The sequence below is a fragment of the Canis lupus genome, unplaced genomic scaffold (genome assembly GCF_003254725.2).
Source record: "Canis lupus dingo isolate Sandy unplaced genomic scaffold, ASM325472v2 SANDYSCAFF078, whole genome shotgun sequence".
Classification (NCBI taxonomy): Eukaryota; Metazoa; Chordata; class Mammalia; order Carnivora; family Canidae; genus Canis; species Canis lupus.
In genome coordinates this window covers 98,089-123,186 of record NW_026019460.1, presented here as the reverse complement: position 1 = coordinate 123,186, position 25,098 = coordinate 98,089, and the positions used below count along the sequence as shown (strand labels likewise).

At 56.5% G+C, this 25,098-nt stretch overlaps 1 long non-coding RNA gene across 1 annotated transcript in view; it reads right to left on the bottom strand.

Moving 5' to 3' along the window:
- LOC125754756 (uncharacterized) overlaps positions 1 to 24,164 on the bottom strand; it is a 37,518-nt gene extending 13,354 nt beyond the window's left edge. The window contains exon 1 of the long non-coding RNA XR_007409563.1: positions 24,086 to 24,164. This is a non-coding gene — a long non-coding RNA (uncharacterized LOC125754756). The remainder of the gene's footprint in view (positions 1 to 24,085) is intronic.
- Between the last annotated feature and the right edge of the window lie 934 nt (positions 24,165 to 25,098).

Here is a 25,098-nt window from a genome sequence, read left to right as displayed (position 1 = left end):
GGCATCATGGGGACATAGTTACTCTATTCCCCACTGGGACTGACCTGACCTGGTAACTCTGATCCTGACTTTGGCCTCTTCTGTACCAGGTGACTGTCGCTCCACATGGGCCTCACCTGTAACTGGTGACTCTGATCCTAAGCATGGCCTCACCTGACCTGGTGACTGTGTTTCCCATCGGGACCTCACCTGGACCTCATGTCTCTGGTACCACCTAGGCCTCACCAGGACCTGGCCCAGAGTCATCATGTCCAGGGGAGGCTGACATGGTGACTCTGGTCCCCATCAGGATGTCACCTAGACCAGGTGAATCTGGTACCCCTCTAGGCCTCAAGTAGACCTGGTGACTCTGGTCCGCATCTGGGCCTCACAGGGTCCTAGTGAATATGCTCCCACCTGCGCCGATTCTGGACCTGGTGACTCTGGTCCCTACCTGGGCATCATCGGGACATGGTTCCTCTGCATGGCCTGCAGGTTGGCATCACCTGGACCTGGTAACTCTGGTTCCTACATGGGCATCATCGGGACAGGGTTCCTCTGCATGGCGCAAAGGATGGCCTCTCCTAGACCTGGTGAGTGTCGTTGCCACCTGTGCCTCACCCGTACCTGGGGACACAGGTCCCCTCGTGGGCCTCTTGGACCTGGTGAATCTGGTCCTTACCTGGTCGTCTCCCAGACCCTTGGTCTCTGGTCACCACCTGGGCCTCACCTGGACCTGGTGAATCTGGTCCCCATCTGGGCCTCACCCAGTCCTGGTGACTTTGTTCCCCACCTGGATCTGATTGCTGTGGACTCTTTCTTGGCCTCACCTGGAACTGGTGACTCTGATCCTATCTGCGCATTACCCAGACCTGGTGACTCTGGTCCTCACCTGGGCATCTTTGGTACCTGGTGACTCTGTTCCACACCTGAGCCTCACCTCGACATGATGACTCTGGAACCTCTCTGGGCCTCATCCTGACCTGGGGACTCTGGTCCCCATCTGGATGTCACCTGGACCAGGTGATTCTGATAGCCCTCTAGGCCTCAACTAGATCTGGTGACTCTGGTCCTCCACTGGACCTCACCTGGACCTAGTAAATATGCTCCATCTGGGTCTCATTGGACCTGGTGATTCTGATCCCTACCTCGGCATCATCGGGACATGGTTCCACTGCATGGCCTGCAGGTTGGCCTCACCTGGACCTGTTAACTCTGGTCCCTACCTGGGCATCATCGGGACATGGTTCCACTGCATGGCCTGCAGGTTGGCCTCACCTGGACCTAGTAACTCTGGTCCCTACCTGGGCTTCATCGGGACATCGTTCCTCTGCATGGCCTGCAGGTTGGCCTCACCTGGACCTGGTGAGTGGTTTTGCCACCTGGGCCTCACCCATACCTGGTGACACAGGTCCCACGTCGGCCTCACTTGGACCTGGTGAATCTGGTCCTTACGTGGTCCTCACTCAGAACTGGTAACTCTGGTCACAACCTGGGAATCACCTGGACCGGGTGAATGTGGTCCCCATCTGGGCCTCCCCCAGTCCTGGTGACTTTGTTCCCCACCTGGACCTGATTGCTGTGGACTACTTCTTGGCCTCACCTGGAACTGGTGACTCTCATCCTAACTGGGCCTACCTCAATCTCCTGACTCTGGTCCTCCCCTGTGGACCATTATGAACTGGATACTCTGTTCCACACGTGAGCCTCACCTGGACATGTTGACTCTGGATCCCCTCTGGGCCTCAGCCTGACATGGTGACTCTGGTCCACATCTGGATGTCACTTAGACCAGGTGAATCTGGTACCCCTCTAGGCCTCAACTTGACCTGGTGACTCTGGGCCCCAACTGGGCCTCACCGGGACCTAGTGAACATGCTCCCCAGCTGCGCCGCATCTGGGCATGGTGACTCTGGTTTTACCTGGGCATCCTCGGGAAATGGTTACTGTATTCCCCACTGGGACTGACCTGATTCTGGTAACTCTGATCCTGACTTTGGCCTCTTCTGTACCATGTGACTCTGGCTCCACCTGGACCTCACCTGTAACTGGTGACTCTGATCCTAAGCATGGCCTCACCTGACCTGGTGACTGTGGTTCCCATCGGGACCTCACCTGGACCTCAGGTCTCTGGTTCCACCTGGGCCTCACCAGGACCTGGTGTCTCTAGTACCCACCAGGGTAGCATCAGGATACGGTTACACTGTTCACTAACAGTGACCCAGCCAGACCTATTAACTCTGGTCTTCACTTGGGCCACACCTGGACATGTTGACACTGGTTCCCACCTGGGTATCACCTGGACATGGTGAGTCGGATCCACAACTGGTCCTACCCTGTAACTGGTGATTCTCGTTCCCACATGGACATCATGTGGACCTGGTGGCTGCAGTGTTTCTAGCTTCTCATGTACCTCGTGACTCTGGTCCCCACCAGGGCCTCACAGGGACCTGGTGAGTGTGGTTGCCACCTGCACCTCAAGTGGACCTGGTCATTCTGGTCTGCACCTGAGACTACCCTGGATCTGGTGACTGTGGTCCCCACCTGGGCTCCACCCGCTTTGGGGACTCCGGTCTCCATCTGGGCCTCACCTGGCCCTGTTGACCATGGTCCTCAACTGCGCAAAATTGGGACGCGGTGAATGAGTTCCACAACTGGACGTCACTAGACCAGGTGATTCTGATCAACCTCTGGGTCTCACCGTACCCTAGTGACTGTGAACCCCACTTTGGCCTGACTTGGACCTGCTGACCCTGGTTGCCACCTGCGCCTGACCTCGAACTGTTGTCTCTGGTACTTTCAAGGGACTACCCTGTATCTTGTGATCCTGGTCCCCACCTGGGCCTCACCTGGACGTGGTAACTCATGTCATACCGCGTACTCACCTGTACCTGCTTACTGTGTTCCACATTTGGGCCTCAAGTAGACTTGTTGACCATGGTCCCCAAGCCGGCCTCACATGGACCTGTTGCCTCTGATCCCCACCGGAGCCTCACGTGTACCTGGTAACTCTGGTCCTCACCTGGGCCTCATCTGGACCTAGTGACTCTGTGCCGACCAGGGCTTCACCTGCATCTGGTGACTCTGGTCCCCACCTGGACTTCACCTGCATCTGGTGACTCTGGTCCCCTTCTGGACCTCTCCTGGACCTGGTGACTCTCTTTCCAACATGGACCTCACCTGGATCTGGTGACTCTGGTACTCAGTTTGGCCTCACATGGACCTGGGACTGTGTTTCCCATCGGGGCCTCACCTGGACCTCATGTCTCTGGTCCCAACTGGGCCTCACCCTGACCTGGTGACTCTGGTCACTCGTTGGACTTCACTTGGGCTTGGAGAATCTGGTCCTTAGCTGTTCCGCACCTTGATATGGTGACTGGTCGCCACCTGGGACTCACCTGGACTTGGTGAATCCTGTTGCCACCTGCGCATCACCTGAACCTTGTGACTGTGGTCCCACCTCGACCTCACCTGGATGAGGTGACTGGTTCCCACAGGGACCTCACCTGGACCTGGTGACTCAGGTCCTCATATGGGCATCATGGGACCTGGTTTCTCAGTTCCACATCGGGGCCTCACCTGGACCTAGTGATTCTAGTCCCCCTCTGGACCTCACACTGACGTGGTGACTCTGGTCCCCACCTTGATAATATCAGAACCGGGTGACTCTGGTCCCCCTCTGGGACTCACCCGGAGCTGGGGACACTGGTCCTCAGCTGGGCCTCAACAGGACCTGGTGAATCTACTCCTCACTTAGGCCTCGTCTGGACCTTGTGACTCTTTTCCCACCTGGCATCAATGGGACATGGATACTCTGTTCCCCACATGGGCCTCACCTAAACATGATAACTTTGATCCACACTTTGGCCTCAACTGCTCCTGATAACTCTCGTCCCACCACCTAGGCCTCAATCTGGACCTTGTGACTATGGTCCCCAACTGGGTCTCACCTGGACCTGGTGACTCTCGTTCCCACATGAACCACGCCTGGACCTGGTGACTGTGGTGTTCTTGTAGACTCACATTTACCTGGTGACACCAGTCCCCACTAGGGCCTCACCTGGATCTGCTGACTGTGGCCTGCAGGTTGGCCTCACCTGGACCTGGTGAGTGGGGTTGCACCTGAGCTTCACCCATACCTGGTGACTCAGGAACCCACGTGGTCCTCTTGGAACTGGTGAATCTGGTCCTTACATGGTCCTCTCCCAGACCCGGGGATTCTGGTCACCACCTGGGCCTCACCTGGACCTGGTGAATCTGGTCCCCATCTGGGCCTCACCCGGTCTTGGTGACTTTGTTCCCCACGTGGACCTGATTGCTTTGGACTCTTTCTTGGCCTCACCTGGAACTGGTGACTCTTATCCTCTCTGCGCGTGACTCAGGCCTGGTGACTCTGGTCCTCATCTGGGCATCATTGGTACCTGGTGACTCTGTTCAACACCTGAGCCTCACCTGGACATGATGATTCTGGAAACCCTTTGGGCCTCACCCTGACCTGGTGACTCTGGTCCCCATCTGGATGTCACCTGGAAGAGGTGATTCTGGTACCCCTCTAGGCCTCAACCAGATCTGGTGTCTCTGGTCCTCAACTGGGCCTCGGCTGGACTTAGTGAATATGCTCCATCTTGGCCTCCTTTGGAACAGGTTACTCTGGTCCCTACCTGGGCATCATGGGGACCTGGTTCCACTGCATGGCCTACAGGTTGGCCTCACCTTGACGTGGTAACTCTGGTCCCTACCTTGGCATTATCGGGACTCGGTTACTTTGCATGGCCTGCAGGTAGGCCTCACCTGGACCCGGTGAGTGGGCATGCCACTTGGGCCTCACTCATACCTGGTGACACAGGCCCCTACGTGGGCCTCACTTGGACCTGTTGTATCTGGTAATTCTGGGCACCACCTGGGAATCACCTGGACCTGGTGAATCTGGTAACTCTGGTCACCACCTGGGAATCACCTGGACCTGGTTAATCTGTGTCCCCATCTGGGCCTCATCCAGTCCTCGTGACTTTTTTACCCACCTGGACCTGATTGCTGTGGACTCCTTCTTAGCCTCACCTGGAACTGTTGACTCTGATCCTAACAGGGCATCACTCAGATCTGTTGACTCTGGTCCTCACCTGTGGACCATTATGACCTGGATACTCTCTTCCACATATGAGCCTCACCTGGACACGATGACTCTGGATCCCCTCTGGCCCTCTCCCTGACATGGTGTCTCTGGTCCCCATCTGGAAGGTACCTAGACCAGGTGAACCTGGTACCCCTCTAGGCCTCAACTAGACCTGGTGACTCTGGTTCTCTACTGGGCCTCAACGGGACGTAGTGAATATGCTCCCCACCTTCGCCTCATCTGGACCTGGTGTCTCTGGCTCCACCTGGGCCTCACCAGTAACTGGTGACTCTGATCCTAAGCATGGCCTCACCTGACCTGGTGACTGTGGTTTCCATCGGGACCTCACCTGGACCTCATGTCTCTGGTCCCACCTGGACCTCACCAGGACCTTGTGTCTCTAGTTACCACCTGGGTAGCATCAGGATATGGTTACACTGTTCACTATCAGTGACCCAGGCGGACCTATTGTTTCTGGTCTTCACCTGGGCCACACCTGGACATGGTGACACTGGTTTCCACCTGGGTCTCACCTGGACATGGTGAGTCGGATCCCCACCTGGTCCTCGCCTGTAACTGGTGATTCTCGTTCCCACATGGACATCATGTGGATCTGGTGGCTTCAGTGTTTCTAGCTTCTCATGTACCTCGTGACTCTGGTTCCCACCAGGGCCTCACCGGGACCTGGTGAGTGTGGTTGTCACCTGCACCTCACATGGACCTGGGGATTCTGGTCGGCACCTGAGACAACCGTGGATCTGGTGACTGTGGTCTCCACCTGGGCTTCACCTGGATTTGAGGACTGTGGTCCCCATCTGGGCCACACCTGGCCCTGTTGACCATGGTCCTCAACTCTGCAGAATTGGGACCCGGTGACTTTGTTCCACAACTGGACCTCACCTGGACCACGTGACTCTGGTCCGCCTCCGGGTCTCACCGTACCCTAATGACTCTGAACCCCACTTTGGCCTGACTTGGACCTGCTGACCTTGGTTGCCACCTGTGCCTGACCTCGAACTGTTGACTCTGGTTCTTTCAAGGGCTTCCCCTGTACCTGGTGATCCTGGTCCCCACCTGGGTCTCACCTGGACGTGGTGACTCTTGTCACCACCGGGGACTCACCTGGACCTGGTTCCTGTGTTCCACACATGGGCCTCAAGTAGACCTGTTGACCATGGTCCCCAAGCCGGGCTCACATGGACTTCTTGCCTCTGATTCCCACCGGGGCCTTACGTGTACCTGGTAACTCTGGTCCTCACCTGGGCCTCATTTGGACCTAGTGAGTCTGGTGCCAACCTGGGCTTCATCTGGATCTGTTGACTCTGGTCCCCACCTGGACTTCACCTGGATCTGGGGACTCTGGTCTGCTTCTGGACCTCTCCTGGACCTGGTGACTCTCTTTCCAACATGGACCTCAACTGGAACTGGTGACTCTGATACTCAGTTTGGCCTCACATGGACCTGGTGTCTCTCGTCCCCACTTTGAACTAACTCAGAACTACTGAATCTTGCCCCACCTAGGCCGCTCCCAGACCTGTTTACTCTTGTCACCAGCTATGCCTCAATTCGACAAGATGAATCTGGTCCTCACGTGGGACTCACATGGACCTGGGACTCAGCTGGATAGAGTGGCTCTGGTTCCCACAAGGGGCTCAACTGATACTGGTGACAGTGGTCTTATTTTATGCCTCACCAGGACCTAGTGATTCTGTTCCCCATCTGGGCCTGCATGGCCCTAGTGACTCTGGTCCTCACCCAGGAATCATTGGGAACTGGATACTCTATTCCACACCTGAGCCTCACTTTGACCAGGGACCTCTGGTCCCATTCTGGGCCTCAAACTAAACTGGTTACTCTGGTTCCCCCTCTGGGCCTCACCCTTACCTGGTGAATCTGGTCACCCCTTGGGCTTCACTTGGGCCTGGTGAATCTGGTCCTTAGCTGGTCCACACCTGGAATTGGTGACTGGTCGCCACCTGGGTCTCACCTGGACTTGGTGAATCCTGTTGCCACCTGCACCTTACCTGGACCCTGTGACTGTGGTCCCACCTGGACCTCACCTGGATCTGGTGGCTCTGGTTCCCATATGGGGCTCTCCTGGACCTGGTTCCTGTGGTCTCCATCTGGCCTCACCTGGAACACAATGACTCTGATACATATTTGGGCCTCTCATGGACCTGTTGACTCTGGTCCTTACCTAGGCATCATTGGGACCTGGATACTCTCTTATATACCTGGGCCTCACCTGGACCTGGTGACTGTGATCCCACCTGGGCCTTACCTGGACGAGGTGACTGGTTCCCACAGGGACCTCAACTGGACCTGGTGACTCAGGTCCTCATATGGACATCATGGGACCTGGTTTCTCAATTCCACATTGGGGCCTCACCTGGACCTAGTTATTCTCGTCCCTCTCTGGGCCTCACCCTGACGTGCTGACTCTAATCCCCCCCCCGGATATCACCAGAACCGGGTGACTCTGGTCCCCCTCCGGACTCACCCGGAGCTGGGGTCACTGGTCCTCAACTCGGCCTCAACAGGACCTGGTGAATCTACTCCTCACTTAGGCCTCGTCTGGACCTTGTGACTCTTTTCCCACCTGGCAACAATGGGACATGGATACTCTGTTCCGCACCTGGGCCTCACATGGACATGATAACTTTGCTCCGCACTTTGGCCTCACTGGTCCCGATGACCCTGGCCCCATCCGAGGACTCAATCTGGACCCGGAGACTGTCGTCCCCACCTGGGTCTCACCTGGACCTGGTGACTCTCATTCCCACATGAACCACACCTGGACCTGGTTACTGTGGTGTACTTGTAGCCTCACATTTACCTGGAGACTCCGGTCCCCACTAGTGTCTCTCCTGGATCTGGTGACTTTGGCCTACAGGTTGGCCTTACTTGGACCTGGTGAGTGGGGTTGCCACCTGGGCCTCACCTAAACAAGGTGATCTGGTCCCCATCTGAATGTCACCTGCACCAGGTGATTCTGGTACCCCTCTAGGTCGCAACAAGATCTGGTGACTATTGTCCTCAACTGGGCCACATCTGGACCTAGTGAATATGCTCCATCTGGGCCTCATTTGGACCTGGTGACTCTGGTCACTCACTGGGCATCATCGGGAAATGGATCCACTGCATGGCCTGCTGGTTGGCCTCACCTGGACCTGGCAACTCTGGTCCCTACCTGGGCATCATCGAGACATGGTTCCTCTGCATGGCCTTCAGGTTGGCCTCATCTTGACCTGGTGAGTGGGGTCCCCACCTGGGTCTTACCCATACCTGGTGACAGGTCCCGACGTGGGCCTCACTAGGACCTGGTGAATCTGGTCCTTCCCTGGTCCTCACCCGGAACTCGTAACTCTGTTCACCACCTGGGAATCACCTGGACCTGGTGAATCTGGTCCCCATCTGGGCCTCACCCAGTCCTCGGGGCTTTGTTCCCCACCTGGACCTGATTGCTGTGTACTCCTTCTTGGCCCTCACCTGGAACTAGTGACTCTGATCCTAACTGGGCCTCACCCGGATCTGGTGACTCTGGTCCTCACCTGTGGACCATTATGACCTGGATACTCTGTTCCACACGTGAGCCTCACCTGGACTTGATGACTCTGGATCCCCTCTGGGCCTCAGCCTGACATGGAGACTCTGGTCCCCATCTGGATGTCACCTAGACCAGGAGAATCTGGTACCCCTCTAGGCCTCAACTAGACCTGGTGACTCTGGTCCTCAACTTGGCCTAACCGGGACCTAGTGAATATGCTCTCCACCTGCACCTCATCTGGACCTGGTAACTCTGGTTCTACCTGGGCATCATCGGGACATGGTTACTCTATTCCACACTGGGATACCTGATCCTGGTTACTCTGGTCCTGACTTTGGCCTCTTCTGTACCAGGTGACTCTGGCTCCACCTGGGCCTCAACTGTAACTGGTGACTCTGATCCTAAGTATGGCCTCACCAAACCTGGTGACTGTGGTTCCCATCGGGACCTCATTGGACCTCGTGTCTCTGGTCCCACATGGGCCACACCAGGACATGGTATCTCTGGTACCCACCTGGGTAGCATCAGGATATGGTTACACTGTTCACTAATAGTGACCCAGCCAGACCTATTAACTCTGGTCTTCACCTGGGCCACACCTGGACATGGTGACACTGGTTCAAACCTGGGTCTCACCTGGAGATGGTGAGTCGGATCCCCACCTGGTCCTCACCTGTAACTGGTGATTCTCATTCCAGCATGGACATGATGTTCACCTGGTGGCTGCAGTGTTTCTAGCTTCTCATGTACCTCGTGACTCTGGTCCCCACCAGGGCCTCACCGGGACCTGGTTTGTGTGGTTGCCTCACGTGGACCTGTTGATTCTGGTCGGCACCTGAGACTACCCTGGATCTGGTGACTGTGGTCCCCACCTTGGCTTCACCTGGATTTGGGGACTCCGATCCCCATCTGGGTCTCACCTGGCCCTGTTGACCATGGTCTTCAACTGGGTAAAATTGGGACCCGGTGACTGTGTTCCACAACTGGACCTCACCTGGACCAGTTGACTCTGGTCCCCCTCTGGGTCTCACCGTGCCCTAGTGGCTGTGAACCCCCTTTGGCCTGACTTGGAACTGCTGACCCTGGTTGAAACCTGCGCCTGACCTCGAACTGTTCACTCTGGTTATTTCAACGGCCTCCCCTTGACCTGGTGAACCTGGTCCCCAACTGGGCCTCATCTGGACGTGGTGACACTTGTCACAACCAGGGACTCACCTGGACCTGTTTACGGTGTTCCACACCTGGCCTCAAGTAGACCTGTTGACCATAGTCCCCAAGCTGGCCTCACATGGACCTGTTGCCTCTGATCCCCACCGGGGCCTCACTTGTACCTGGTAACTCTGGTCCTCACCTGGGCCTCATCTGGAACTAGTGAGTCTGGTCCCCACCTGAGCTTCACCTGGACCTGGTGATTCAGGTACTCATTTGGGTATTATGGGACCTTTTTTCTCAGTTCCAAATCGAGGCCTCAGCTGAAACTAGTGATTCTCGTCCCCCTCTGGGCCTCACGCTGACGTGGTGAGTCTTGTCCCCACCTGGATATCACCAGAACCGGGTGACTCTGGTCCCCCTCCGGGACTCACCCAGAGCTGGGGACACTGGGGCTCAACTGGGCCTCAACAGGACCTGGTGTATCTAGTCCTCACTTAGGCCTCATCTGTACCTTGTGACTCTTTTCCCACCTGATATCAATGGGACATGGTTACTCTGTTCCCCACCTAGACATCACCTGGATATGATAACTTTGCTCCACACTTTGGCCTCAACTTCTCCTGATGAATCTGTTCCCCCCACCTAGGCCCCAATCTGGACCTGGTGACTATGGTCCTCACCTGGGCATCATTGGGACCTGGTTCCTCTGCATGGCCTGCAGGTTGTCTTCACCTGGACCTGGTGAGTGGGTTTGTCACCTGGGCCTCACCCTTGCCTCGTGACACAGGTCCCCACGTGGGCCTCACTTGGACCTGGTGAATCTGGTCCTTACCTGGTGATCACCCGGAACTGGTAACTCTGGTCACCACATGGAATCACCTGGGCCTGGTGAATCTGGTCCCCATCTGGGCCTCACCCAGTCCTGTTGACTTTCTTCCCCACCTGGACCTGATTGCTGTGGACTCCTTCTTGGCTAACCTGGAACTGCTGACTCTGATGCTAACTGGGCCTCTCCCAGGTCTGGTGACTCTGGTCCTCACCTGTGGACCATTATGACCTGGATACTCTGTTCCACACCTGAGCCTCACCTGAATATTTTGACTCTGGATCCCCTCTGGACCTCAGCCTGACATGGGGACTCTGGTCCCCATCTGGATGTCACCAGACCAGGTGAATCTGGTACCCCTCTAGGCCTCACCTAGACCTGGTGACTCTGGTCCTCAACTGGGCCTCAACGGGACCTAGTGAACATGCTCCCCACCTGCGCCACATCTGGGCCTGGTGACTCTGGTTCTACCTGGTCATCATCGGGACATGGTTACTCTATTCCCACTTGGAGTGACCTGATCCTGGTAACTCTGGTCCTGACTTTGGCCTCTTCTGTACCAGGTGACTCTGGCTCCACCTGAGCCTCACCTGTAACGAGTGACTCTGATCCTAAGCATGGCCTCACCTGACGTGGTGACTGTGGTTCCCATCGGGACCTCACCTGGTCCTCATGTCTCTGGTCCCAATTGGGCCTCACCAGGACCTGGCGTCTCTGCTACCCACCTGGGTAGCATCAGGATATGGTTACACTGTTCAGTAACAGTGACCCAGCCGGACCTATTAACTCTAATCTTTACCTGGGCCACACCTGGACATGGTGACACTGATTCCCACCTGGGTCTCACCTGGAGATGGTGAGTCGGATCCCCACCTGGTCCTCACCTGTAACTGGTGATTCTCGTTCCCACATGGAGATCATGTGGACCTGTTGGCCGCAGTGTTTCTAGCATCTTTTTTTTTAATTTTTATTTATTTATGATCGTCACAGAGAGAGAGAGAGGCAGAGACACAGGCATAGGGAGAAGCAGGCTCCATGCACCGGGAGTCCGACGTGGGATTCGATCCCGGGTCTCCAGGATGGCGCCCTGAACCAAAGACAGGCGCCAAACCGCTGCGCCACCCAGGGATCTCATGTGTTTCTAGCTTCTCATGTACCTGGTGACTCTGGTCCCCACCAGTGCCTTACTGTGACCTGGTGAATTTGGTTGCCACCTGCAACACACCTGGACCTGGTGATTCTGGTCTGCACCTGAGACTACCCTGGATCTGGTGACTCTGGTCCCCACCTGGGCTTCACCTGGATTTCGGGACTCCGGCCCCCATCTGAGGCTCACCTGGCCCTGTTGACCATGGTCCTCAACTGGGAAAAATTGGGAACTGGTGACTGTGTTCCACAACTGGACCTCACCTGGACCAGGTGACTATGCTCCCCTCTGGGTCTCACCGTGCCCTAGTGACTGTGAAGTCCAGTTTGGCTTGACTTGGACCTGCTGACCCTGGTTGCCACCTGCGCCTGAACTCGAAATGTTGACTCTGGTTCTTTCAAGGGCCTCCCCTGTACCTGGTGATCCTGGTCCCCACTTGGGCCTCAACTGGACGTGGTGACTCTTCTCACCACCGGGGACTCACCTGGACCTGCTTACTGTGTTCCACACCTGGGCCTCAAGTACACCTGTTGACCATGTCCCCAAGCCGGCCTCACATGGACCTGTTGCCTGTGATCCCAATCGGGGTCTCACGTGTACCATGTAACTCTGGTCCTCACCTGGGCCTCATCTGGACCTAGTGACTCTGCTCCTCACCTGGGCTTCACCTGGATCTGGTGACTCTGGTCCCCACCTGGACTTCACCTGGATCTGGTGACTCTGGTCCCCACCTGGACCTCTCCTGGACCTGGTGACTCTCTTTCCAACATGGACCTCACCGGTATCTGGTGACTCTGGTCCTCCCTTTGTCCTCAGCTGGACCTGGTGTCTCTCGTGCCCACTTTGACCTAACTCAGAACTACTAAATCTTGCCCCACCTAGGCCGCACCCAGACCTGGTGACTCTTGTCCCCAGCTAAGCCTCAATTCGACCTGATGAATCTGGTCCTCACGTGGGCCTCACATGGACCTGGGACTCAGCTGGATAGAGTGGCTCTGGTTCCCACAAGGGGCTCACCTGATACTGGTGACTATGGTCTTATTCTATGCCTCTCCAGGACCTAGTGATTCTGTTCCCCATCTAGGCCTGCATGGCCCTAGTGACTCTGGTCCTCACCCAGGCATCATTGGGACCTGGATACTCTATGCCACACTTGGGACTACCTTTGACCAGGGACCTCTGGTCCCATTCGGGGCCTCAAACTAAACTGTTTACTCTGGTTCCCCCTCTGGGCCTCACCCTTACCTGGTGACTCCTGTCACCCTTTGGGCTTCAACTGGGCCTGGAGAAACTGGTCCTTAGCTGGTCCTCACCTGGATCTGGTGAATGGTCGCCACCTGGGTCTCACCTGGACTTGGTGAATCCTGTTGCCACCTGCGCCTTACCTGGACCTTGTGACTGTGGTCCCACCTGGACCTCTCCTGGATCTGGCGGCTCTGGTTCCCATAAGGGGCACTCCTGGACCTGGTTCCTGTGGTCTCCATCTGGCCTCACCTGGAACACAATGACTCTGATCCATATTTGGGCCTCTCCTGGACCTGTTGACTCTGGTCCTTACCTGGGCATCATTGGGACCTGGATACTCTCTTATATAACTTGGCCTCACCTGGACCTGGTGAGTGTGGTCCCACCGGGGCCTCACCTGGACGAGGTGACTGGTTCCCACAGGGACCTCACCTGGACCTGGTGACTCAGGTCCTCATATGGGCATCATGGGACCTGGTTTCTCAGTTCCACATCGGGGCCTCACCTGGACCTAGTGATTCTCGTCCGACCTTGGGACTCACCCTGACGTGCTGACTCTGGTCCCCACCTGGATATCACCAGAACCGGGTGACTCTGGTCGACCTCTGGGACTCACCCGGAGCTGGGGACTCTGGTCCTCAACTGGGCCTAAACAGGACCTGGTGAATCTACACCTCACTTAGGCCTCGTCTGGACCTTGTGACTCTTTTCCCACCTGGCATCAATGGGACATGGTTACTCTGTTCCCCACCTGGGCCTCACCTGGACATGATAACTTTGCTCCACACTTTGGCCTCAACTGGTCCTGATGACTCTGGTCCCCCCCCCGGCCTCAATCTGGACCTGGTGACTGTGGTCCCCACCTGGGTCTCACCTGGACCTGGTGACTCTCGTTCCCACATGAACCACACCTGGACCTGGTGACTGTGGTGTTTTTGTAGACTCACATTTACCTGGTGACTCCGGTCCCCACTAGGGCCTCACATGGATCTGGTGACTCTGGCCTGCAGGCTGGCCTCACCTGGACCTGGTGAGTGGGGTTGCCTCCAGGACCTCACCCATTCCTGGGGACTCTGTCCCCACGTGGGCCTCTTGGATCTGGTGAATCTGGTCCTTACCTGGTCCTCTCCCAGACCCGGGGACTCTGGTCACCACCTGGGCCTCACCTGGACATGGTGAATCTGGTCCCCATCTGGGCCTCACCCAGTCCTGGTGGCTTTGTTCCCCACCGGGACCTGATTGCTGTGGACTCTTTCTTGGCCTCACCTGGAACTGGTGACTCTGATCCTATCTGCGCGTCACCCAGACCTGGTGACTCTGGTCCTCACCTGGGAATCATTGGTACGTGGTGACTCTGTTCTATACCTGAGCCTCACCTGGATATGATGACTCTGGAACCTCTCTGGGCCTCACCCTGACCTGGTGACTCTGGTCCCCATCTGGATGTCACTTGGACCAGGGGATTCTGGTACCCCTCTAGGCCTCAATCAGATATGGTGACTCTGGTCCTCAACTGGGCCTCACCTGGACCTAGTGAATATGATCCATCTTGGCCTCATTTGGACCTGGTGAATCTGGTCCCTACCTGAGCATCATAGGGATATGGTTCCACTGCATGGCCTGCAGGTTGGCCTCACCTGGACCTTGTAACTCTGGTCCCTACCTGGGCATCATCGGGACATGTTTCCACACATGGCCTGCAGGTTGGCATCACCTAGACCTGGTAACTCTAGTCCCTACCTGGGCATCATGGGGACATGGTTCCTCTGCATGGCCTGCAGGTTGGCATCACCTGGACCTGGTGAGTGGGGTTGTCACCTGTGCCTCTCCCATGCCTGGTGACACAGGTCCCCATGTGGGCCTCACTTGGACCGGGTGAATCTGGTCCTTACTTGGTCCTCACCCGGAACTGGTAACTCTGGTCACCACCTGGGAATCACCTGGGCCTGGTGTTTCTGGTCCCCATCTGGGCGTCATCCAGTCCTGGTGACATTGTTCCCCACCTGGACCTGATTGCTGTGGACTCTTTCTTGGCCTCACCTGGAACTGGTGACTCTGATCCTATCTGCGCGTCACCCAGACCTGGTGACTCTGGTCCTCACCTGGACATGATTGGTACCTGGTGACTCTGTTCCACACCTGAGCCTCACCTGGACATGATGACTCTGGAACCTCTCTGGGTCTCACCCTAAACTGGTGACTCTGGTCTCCATCTGGATGCCACTTGGACCAGGTGATTCTGGTACCCCTCTAGTCCTCAACGAGATCTGGTGCCTCTTGTCCTCAACTGGGCCTCACCTGGACCTAGTGAATATGCTCCATCTGGGCCTCACCTAGACCTGGTAAGTCTGGTCCCTACCTGGGCATCATCGGGACATGGTTCCACTGCATGGCCAGCAAGTTGTCCTCCCCTGGACCTGGTAAATCTGTTCCCTACCTGGGCATCATCGTGACACGGTTCCTCTGCATGGCCTGCAGGTTGGCCTCACCTTGACCTGGTGTTGGGGTTGCCACCTGTGCCTCACCCATACCTGGTGACACAGGTCCCCACGTGGGCCTCACTTGGACCTGGTGAATATGGTCCTTACTTGGTCCTCACCCGGAACAGGTAACTCTGGTCATCATCTGGGAATCTCCTGGACCTTGTGAATCTGGTCCCCATCTGGGCCTCACCCAGTCCTGGTGACTTTGTTCCCCACCTGGACCTGATTGCTGTGAACTCCTTATTGGCCTCACCTGGAACTGGTGCCTCTGATCCTAACTGGCCTCACCCAGATCTGGTGACTCTGGTCCTCACCTGTGGACCATTATGACCTGGATACTCTGTTCCACACCTGAGCCTCACCTGGTCATGATGACTCTGGATCCCCTCTGGGCCTCAGCCTGACACGGTGACTCTGGTCCCCATCTGGATATCACCAAGACCAGGTGAATCTGGTACCCCTCTATGCCTCAACTAGACCTGGTGACTCTGGTCCTCAACTGGGCCTCAACGGGACCTAGTGAACATGCTCCCCACCTGCGCCTCATCTGGACCTGGTGACTCTGGTTCTACCTGGGCATCATCGGGACATGGTTACTTTATTCCCCACTGGGACTGACCTGATCTTGGTAACTCTAGTCCTGACTTTGACCTCTTTTGTATCAGGTGACTCTGGCTCAACCTGGGCCTCACCTGTAACTGGTGAATCTGACCTAAGCATGGCCTCACCTGACCTGGTGGCTGTGGTTCCCATCGGGACCTCACCTGGAACTCATGTCTCTTGTCCCACCTGGGCTTCACCAGACCCTGGTGTCTCTGGTCCCCACCTGGGTAGCATCAGGATATGGTTACACTGTTCACTAACAGTGACCCAGCCGGACCTATTAACTGTGGTCTTCACCTGGGGAACACCTGGACATGGTGACACTGGTTCCCACCTGGGTCTCACCTGGATATGGTGAGTCTGATCCCCACCTGGGCCTCAATGTAACTGGTGATTCTCGTTCCCACATGGACATCATGTGGACCTGGTGGCTGCAGTGTTTCTAGCTTCTCATGCACCTCGTGGCTCTGGTCCCCACCAGGGCCTCACCAGGACCTGTTGAGTGTGGCTGCCACCTGCACCTCACTTGGACTTTGCTGATTCTTGTCTGCCCCTGAGATTACCCTGGATCTGGTGACTGTGGTCCCCACCTGGGCTTCACCTGATTCCGGTGACTCTGGTACCCACCTGGACCTCACCTGGATCTGGTAACTCTGGTTCCCACCTGAACCTCTCCTGGACCTGGTGACTCTCTTTCCAACATGGACCTCACCTGGATCTGGTGCCTCTGGTCCTCAGTTTCGCCTCTCCTGGACCTCGTGTCTCTCATCCCCACTTTCACCTAACTCAGAACTGCTGAATCATGCCTCACCTAGGCCGCACCCAGACCTGGTGACTCTTTTCCCCAGCTATGCCTCAATTCGTCCTGATGAATCTTGTCCTCACGTGGGCCTCACATGGACCTGGGACTCAGCTGGATTGAGTGGCTCTGGTTCCCACAAGGGGCTCACCTGATTCTGGTGACTCTGGTCTTATTCTATGACTCACCAGGACCTAGTGATTCTGTTCCCCATCTGCGCCTGCATGACCCTAGGGACTCTGGTCCTCACCCAGGCATCATTGGGATCTGTATAATCTATTCCACACCAGGGCGTCACTCTGACCAGGAACCTCTGGTCCCATTCTGAGCCTCAACCTAAACTGGTTACTCTGGTTATCCCTCTGGGTCTCACCCTTACCTGGTGACTCTGGTCACCACTTGGGCGTCACTTGGGCCTGGTGAATCTGGTCCTTAGCTGGTCCACTCCTGGATCTGGTGACAGGTCGTCACCTGGGCCTCACCTGGACTTGCTGAATCCTGTTGCCACCTGCGCCTCACCTGGACCTGTGACTGTGGTCCCACCTGGACCTGACCTGGATCTGGTGGCTCTGGTTCCCATATGGCGCTCTCCAGGTCCTGGTTCCTGTGGTCTCCTTCTGGCCTCACCTAGAATACAATGACTCTGATCCATATTTGGGCCTCTCCTGGACTGTTGACTCTGGTCCTTACCTGGGCATCATTGGTACCTGGATACTCTCTTATATACCAGGGCCTCACCTGGACCTGGTGACTGTGGTCCCACCTGGGCCTCACCCGGACGAGGTGACTGGTTCCCACAGGGACCTCACCTGGACCTGGTGACTCAGGTCCTCATATGGGCATCATGGGACCTGGGTTCTCAGTTACACATCGGGGCCTCACCTGGACCTAGTGATTCTCGTCCCCGTCTGGGCCTCACCCTGACGTGGTGACTCAGGTCCCCACCTGGATATCACCAGAACCGGGTCACTCTGGTCCCCCTCTGGGACTCTCCCGGAGCTGGGGACACTGGTCCTCAACTGGGCCTCAACAGGACCTGGTGAATCTACTCCTCACTAAGGCCTCGTCTGGACCTTGTGACTCTTTTCCCACCTGGCATCTTTGGGACATGGTTACTCTGTTCCCCACCTGGGCCTCACATGGACATGATAACTTTGCTCCACACTTTGGCCTCAACTGGTCCTGATGACTCTGGTCCCCCGACCTAGGCCTCAATCTGGACCTGGTGACTGTGGTCCCCACCTGGGTCTCACCTGGACCTGGTGACTCTCGTTCCCACATGAACCACACCAGGATCTGATGACTGTGTTGTTCTTGTAGAATCACTTTTAACTGCTGACTCCAGTCCCCACTCGGTCCTCACGTGGATCGGGTGACTTGGCCTGGAGGTTGGCCTCACATGGACCTGGTTAGTGGGGATGCCACTTGGGACTCACCCATACCTGGTGACTCAGGTCTCCACGTGGGCCTCCTGGACCTGGTGAATCTGGTCCTTACCTGGTCCTCTCCCAGACCCGGGGACTCTGGTCACCACCTGGGCCTCACCTCGACCTGGTGAATCCGACCCCATCTTGGCCTCACTCAGTCCTGGTGACTTTGTGCCCCACCTTGACCTGATTGCTGTGGACTCTTTCATGGCCTCACCTGGACATGGGGACTCTGATCCTATCTGCGTGTCACCCAGACCTGGTGACTCTGGTCCTCTCCTGGGCATCATTGGTACCTGGTGACTCTGTTCCACACCTGAGCTTCACTTGGACATGAGGCTCTGGCCTCTGGAACCACTCTGGGCCTAACCCTGACCTGGTGACTCTGGTCTCCATCTGGATGTCACATGGACCAGGCGATTCTGGTACCCCTCTAGGCCTGAACCAGTTCTGGTGACTCTGGTCCTCAACTGGGCCTCACCTGGACCTATTGAATATGCTCCATCTGGGCCTCATTTGGACCTGGTGACTCTGGTCCCTACCTGGGCATCAACGGGACATGGATCCACTGCATGGCCTGCAGGTTGGCCTCAGCTGTACCTGCTAACTCTGGTCCCTACCTGGGCATCACCGGGACACGGTTCCTCTGCATGGCCTCCAGGTTGGCCTCACCTGGACCTAGAGACTGGGGTTGCCACCTGGGGCTCACCCATACCTGGTGACACAGGTCCCCACGTGGGCCTCACTTGGACCTGGTGAATCTGGTCCTTATGGTCCTCACCCGGACCTGGTAATCCTGGTGACCACCTGGGAATCACCTGGACAGGGTGAATCTGGTCCTCATCTGGGCCTCAACAGTCCTGTTGACTTTCTTCCCCACCTGGACCTGATTGCTGTGGACTCCTTCTTGGCCTCAACTGGAACTGGTGACTCTGATCCTAACTGAGCCTCACCCAGATCTGGTGACTCTGGTCCTCACCTGTGGACCATTATGACCTGGATACTTTGTTACACGCCTGAGCCTCACCTGGACATGTTGACTCTGGATCCCCTCTGGGCCTCAGCCTGACATGGTGACTCTGGTCCGCATCTGGATGTCACCTAGACCCGGTGAATCTCGTACCCCTCTAGGCCTCAACTAGACCTGGTGACTCTGGTCCTCAACAGGGCCTCAACGAGACCTAGTGTATATGCTCCCCACCTGCGCCTCATCTCGACCTGGTGACGCTGGTTCTATCTGGGCATCATCGGGACATGGTTACTCTGTTCCCCACTGGGACTGACCTGATCCTGGTAACTCTGGTCCTGACTTTGGCCTCTCTTTACCAGGTGATTCTGGCTCTAACTGGGCCTCACCTGTAACTGGTGACTCTGATTCTAAGTATGGCCTCACCTGACCTGGTGTTTGTGGTTCCCATAGGGACCTCACCTGGACCTCATGTCTCTGGTCCCACCTGGGCCTCACCAGGGCCTGGTGTCTCTGGTACCCACCTGGTTAGCATCAGGATATGGTTACACTGTTCACTAACAGTGACCCAGCCGGACCTATTAACTCTGGTCTTCACCTGGGCCACACCTGGACATGGTGTCACTGTTTCCCACCTGGGTCTCACCTGGATATGGTGAGTCGGATCCCCACATGGTCCTCACCTGTAACTGGTGATTCTCGTTCCCACATGGATATCATGTGGACCTGTTGGCCCCAGTGTTTCTAGCATCTTTTTTTTTTAATTTTTATTTATTTATGATAGTCACAGAGAGAGATAGAGGCAGAGACACAGACAGAGGGAGAAGCAGGAACCATGCACCAGGAGCCCGACGTGGGATTCGATCCCGGGTCTCCATGATCGCGCCCGGGGCCTAAGGCAGGCGCCAAACCGCTGCGCCACCCAGGGATCCCATCTGTTTGTAGCTTCTCATGTACCTCGTGACTCTGGTCCCCACCAGTGCCTTACCGGGACCGGGTGAGTTTGGTTGCCACCTGCACCACACCTGGACCTGGTGATTCTGGTCTGCACCTGAGACTACCCTGGATCTGGTGACTGTGGTCCCCACCTGGGCTTCACCTAGCCCTGTTGACCATGGTCCTCATCACGGAAAAATGGCAACCGGTGACTGTGTTCCACACCTGGACCTCACCTGGAGCAGGTGACTCTGTTCCCCCTGTGGGTCTCACCGTGCTCTAGTGACTGTGAACCCCACTTTGGCCTGACTTGGACCTGCTGACCCTGGTTGCCACCTGTGCGTTACCTCGAACTGTTGACTCTGGTTCTTTCAAGGGCCTCCCCTGTACCTGGTGATCCTGGTTCCCACCTGGGCCTCACCTGGGCCTGGTGACTCTTGTCACCACCGGGGACTCACTTGGACCTGGTTACAGTGTTCCACACTGGGCCTCTAGTAGAAGTCTTGACCATGGTCCCCAAGCCTGCCTCACATGGACCAGTTGCCTCTGATACCTACCAGCGCCTCACGTGTACCTGGTAACTCTGGTCCTCACCTGGGCCTCATCTGGACCTAGTGACTCTGGTCCCCACCTGGGCTTCACCTGGATCTGGTGACTCTGGTCCCCACCTGGCCTTCCCCTGGATCTGGTGACTCTGGTCCCCACCTGGACCTCTCCTAGACCTGGTGACTCTCTTTCCAACATGGGCCTCACCTGGATCTGGTGACTCTGGTCCTCAGTTTGGCCTCACCTAGACCTGGTGTCTCTCGTCCCCACTTTGACCTAACTCAGAACTGCAGAATCTTGCCCCACCTAGGCCGCACCCAGACCTGGTGACTCTTGTCCCCAGCTATGCCTCAATTCGACCTGATGTATATGGTCCTCACGTGGGCCTTAGATGTACCTGGGACTCAGCTGGATAGAGTGGCTCTTGTTCCCACAAAGGGCTCACCTGATACTGGTGACTGGGGTCTTTTTTTATGCCTCACCAGGACCTAGTGATTCTGTTCCCCTTCTGGGCCTGCATGGCCCTAGTGACTCTGGTCCTCACCCAGGCATCATTGGGACCTGGATACTCTATTCCACACCTGGGACTCACTTTGACCAGGGACCTCTGGTCCCATTCTGGGCCTCAAACTAAACTGGTTACTCTGGTTCCCCCTCTGGGACTCACCCTTACCTGTTGAATCTGGTCACCCCTTGGGCTTCACTTTGGCCTGGTGAATCTGGTCCTTAGCTGGTCTGCACATGGACCATCTGGTCCCCATCTGGATGTCACCTAGACCAGGTGAATCAGGTACCCCTCTGGGCCTCAACCAGATCTGGGGCCTCTGGTCCTCAACTGGGCCTCACCTGGACCTAGTGAATATGCTCCATCTGTGCCTCATTTGGACCTGGTGACTCTGGTCCCTACGTGGGCAACATCGGGACATGGTTCCACATAATGGTCTGCAGGTTGGCCTCTTCTTGACCTGGTAACTCTGGTCCCTACCTGGGCATCATCGGGACACGGTTCCTCTGCATGGCCTGCAGGTTGGCGTCACCTGGACCTCGTACCTCTGGTCCCTACCTGGGCATCATCGGGACACGGTTCCTCTGCATGGCCTGCAGATAGGCCTCACCTGGACCTGGAGAGTGGGCTTGCCATCTGGGCCTCACCCATACCTGGTGACACAGGTCTCACGTGGGCCTCACTTGGACCTGGTGAATCTGGTCCTTACCTGGTCTTCACCCGGAACAGGTAACCCTTGTCACCACCTGGGAATCACCTGGACCTGGTGAATCTGGTCCCCATCTGGGCCTCACCCAGTCCTGGTGACTTTGTTCCCCACCTGGAGCTGATTGCTTTGGACTCTTTCTTGGCCTCACCTGGAACTGGTGACTCTTATCCTCTCTGCGCGTGACTCAGGCCTGGTGAATCTGGTCCTCACCTGGGAATCATTGGTACCTGGTGACTCTGTTCCACACCTGAGCCTCACCTGGACATGATGACTCTGAAACCTCTCTGGGCCTCATCCTGACCTGGTGACTCTGGTCCCCATCTGGATGTCACCTGGACCAGGTGATTCTGGTACCCCTCTAGGGCTCAACCAGATCTGGTGTCTCTGGTCCTCAACTGGGACTCGGCTGGACTTAGTGAATATGCTCCATCTTGGCCTCATTTGGACCTGGTTACTCTGGTCCCTACCTGGGCATCATGGGGACCTGGTTCCACTGCATGGCCTGCAGGTTGTCCTCACCTGGACCTGGTAACTCTGGTCCCTACCTTGGCATTATCGGGACCCGGTTACTTTGCATGGCCTGCAGGTAGGCCTCACCTGGACCTGGTGAGTGGGGTTGCCACTTGGGCCTCACGCATACCTGGTGACACAGGCCCCTACGTGGGCCTGACTTGGACCTGGTGTATCTGGTAATTCTGGTCACCACCTGGGAATCACCTGGACCTGGTGAATCTGGTAACTCTGGTCACCACCTGGGAATCACTTGGACCTGGTGAATCTGTGTCCCCATCTGGGCCTCACCCAGTCCTCGTGACTTTTTTCCCCACCTGGACCTGATTGCTGTGGACTCCTTCTTAGCCTCACCTGGAACTGTTGACTCTGATCCTAACTGGGCCTCACCCAGATCTGTTGACTCTGGTCCTCACCTGTGGACCATTATGACCTGGATACTCTGTTCCACACCTGAGACTCACCTGGACATGATGACTCTGGATCCCCTCTGGGCCTCTCCCTGACATGGTGACTCTGGTCCCCATCTGGAAGGCACCTAGTCCAGGTGAATCTGGTACCCCTCTATGCCTCAACTAGACCTGGTGACTCTGGTCCTCTACTGGGCCTCAACGGGACGTAGTGAATATGCTCTCCACCTTCGCCTCATCTGGACCTGGTGACTATGGCTCCACCTGGGTCTCACCTGTAACTGGTGACTCGGATCCTAAGCATGGCCTCACCTGACCTGGTGTCTGTGTTTCCCATCGGGACCTCATGTCTCTGGTCCTCATGTCTCTGGTCCTCATGTCTCTGGTCCCACCTGGGCCTCACCAGGACCTGGTGTCTCTTGTACCCACCTGGGTAGCATCAGGATATGGTTACACTCTTCACTAACAGTGACCCAGCCGGACCTATTAACTCTGGTCTTCACCTGGGCCACACCTGGACATGGTGGCACTGGTTCCCTCTTGGATCTCACGTGGACATGTGATTCAGATCCCTGCCTGATCCTCACCTGTAACTGGTGATTCTCGTTCCCACATGGACATCATGTGGATCTGGTGGCTGCAGTGTTTCTAGCTTCTCATGTACCTCGTGACTCTGGTCCCCACCAGGGCCTCACCGGTACCTGTTGTGTGTGGTTGCCACCTGCACCTCACCTGGACCTGGTGATTCTGGTCTGCGCCTGAGACTACCCTGGATCTGGTGACTGTTGTCCCCACCTGGGCTTCACCTGGATTTTGGGCTCTCGTTCCCATCTGAGGCTCACCTGGCCCTGTTGACCATGGTCCTCAACTGGGCAAAATTGGGACCCGGTGACTGTGATCCACAACTGGACCTCACCTGGACCAGGTGACTCTGGTCCCCCTCTGGGTCTCACCGTGCCCTAGTGACTGTGAACCCCACTTTGGCCTGACTTGGACCTCCTGACCATGGTTGCCACCTGCGCCTGACCTCGAACTGTTGACTCTGGTTCTTTCAAGGGCCTCCCCTGGACGTGGTGATCCTGGTGCCCACATGGGCCTGACCTGGACCTGGGGACTCTTGTCACCACCGGGAACTCACCTGGACCTGCTTACGGTGTTCCACACCTGGGCCTCAAGTAGACCTGTTGACCATGGTCCCCAAGCCAGCCTCACATGGACATGTTGCCTCTGATCCCCACCGGGGCTTCACGTGTACCTGGTAACTCTGGTCCTCATCTGGGTCTCATCTGGACCTAGCGACTCTGGTCCCTACCTTGGCTTCACCTGGATCTGGTGACTCTGGTCCCCACCTGGACTTCACCTGGATCTTCTGACTCTGGTCCACACCTGGACCTGACCTGCATCTGGTGACTCTGGTCCTCAGTTTGGCCTCATCTGGATCTGACATCTCTCGTCCCCACTTTGACCTAACTCAGAACTGCTGAATCTTGCCCCACCTCGGCCGCACCCAGACTTGGTGACTCTTGTCCCCAGCTATGCCTCAATTCGACCTGATGAATCTGCTCCTCACGTGGGCCTCACATGGACCTGGGACTCAGCTGGATAGAGTGGCTCTGGTTCCCACAAGGGGCTCACCTGATATAGCTGACTGTGGTCTTATTCTATGCCTCACCTGGTCCTAGCGATTCTGTTCCCATCTGGGCCTGCATGGCCCTAGTGACTCTGGTCCTCACCCAGGAATCATTAGGACCTGGATACTCTATTCCACACCTGTGCCTCACATTGACCATGGACCTCTCGTCCCATTCTGGGACTCAAACTAAACTAGTTACTGGTTCCCCTTTGGGCCTCACCCTTACCTGGTAACTCTGGTCACCCTTTGGGCTTCACTTCACCAGATGAACCACACCTGGACCTGGTGACTGTGGTGTTCTTGTATACTCACATGTACCTGGTGACTCCAGTCCCCACTAGGGCCTCACCTGGATCTGGTGACTCTGGCCCGCCGGTTTGCCTCACCTAGACCTGGTGAGTGGGGTTGCCACCTAGGCCTCACACATAGCTGGTGACTCAGGTCCCCACGTGAGCCTCTTGGACCTGGTGAATCTGGTCGTTACCTGGTCCTTTCCGAGACCCGGGGACTCTATCCCCACCTGGGCCTCACCTGGACCTGGTGAATCTGGTCCCATCTGGG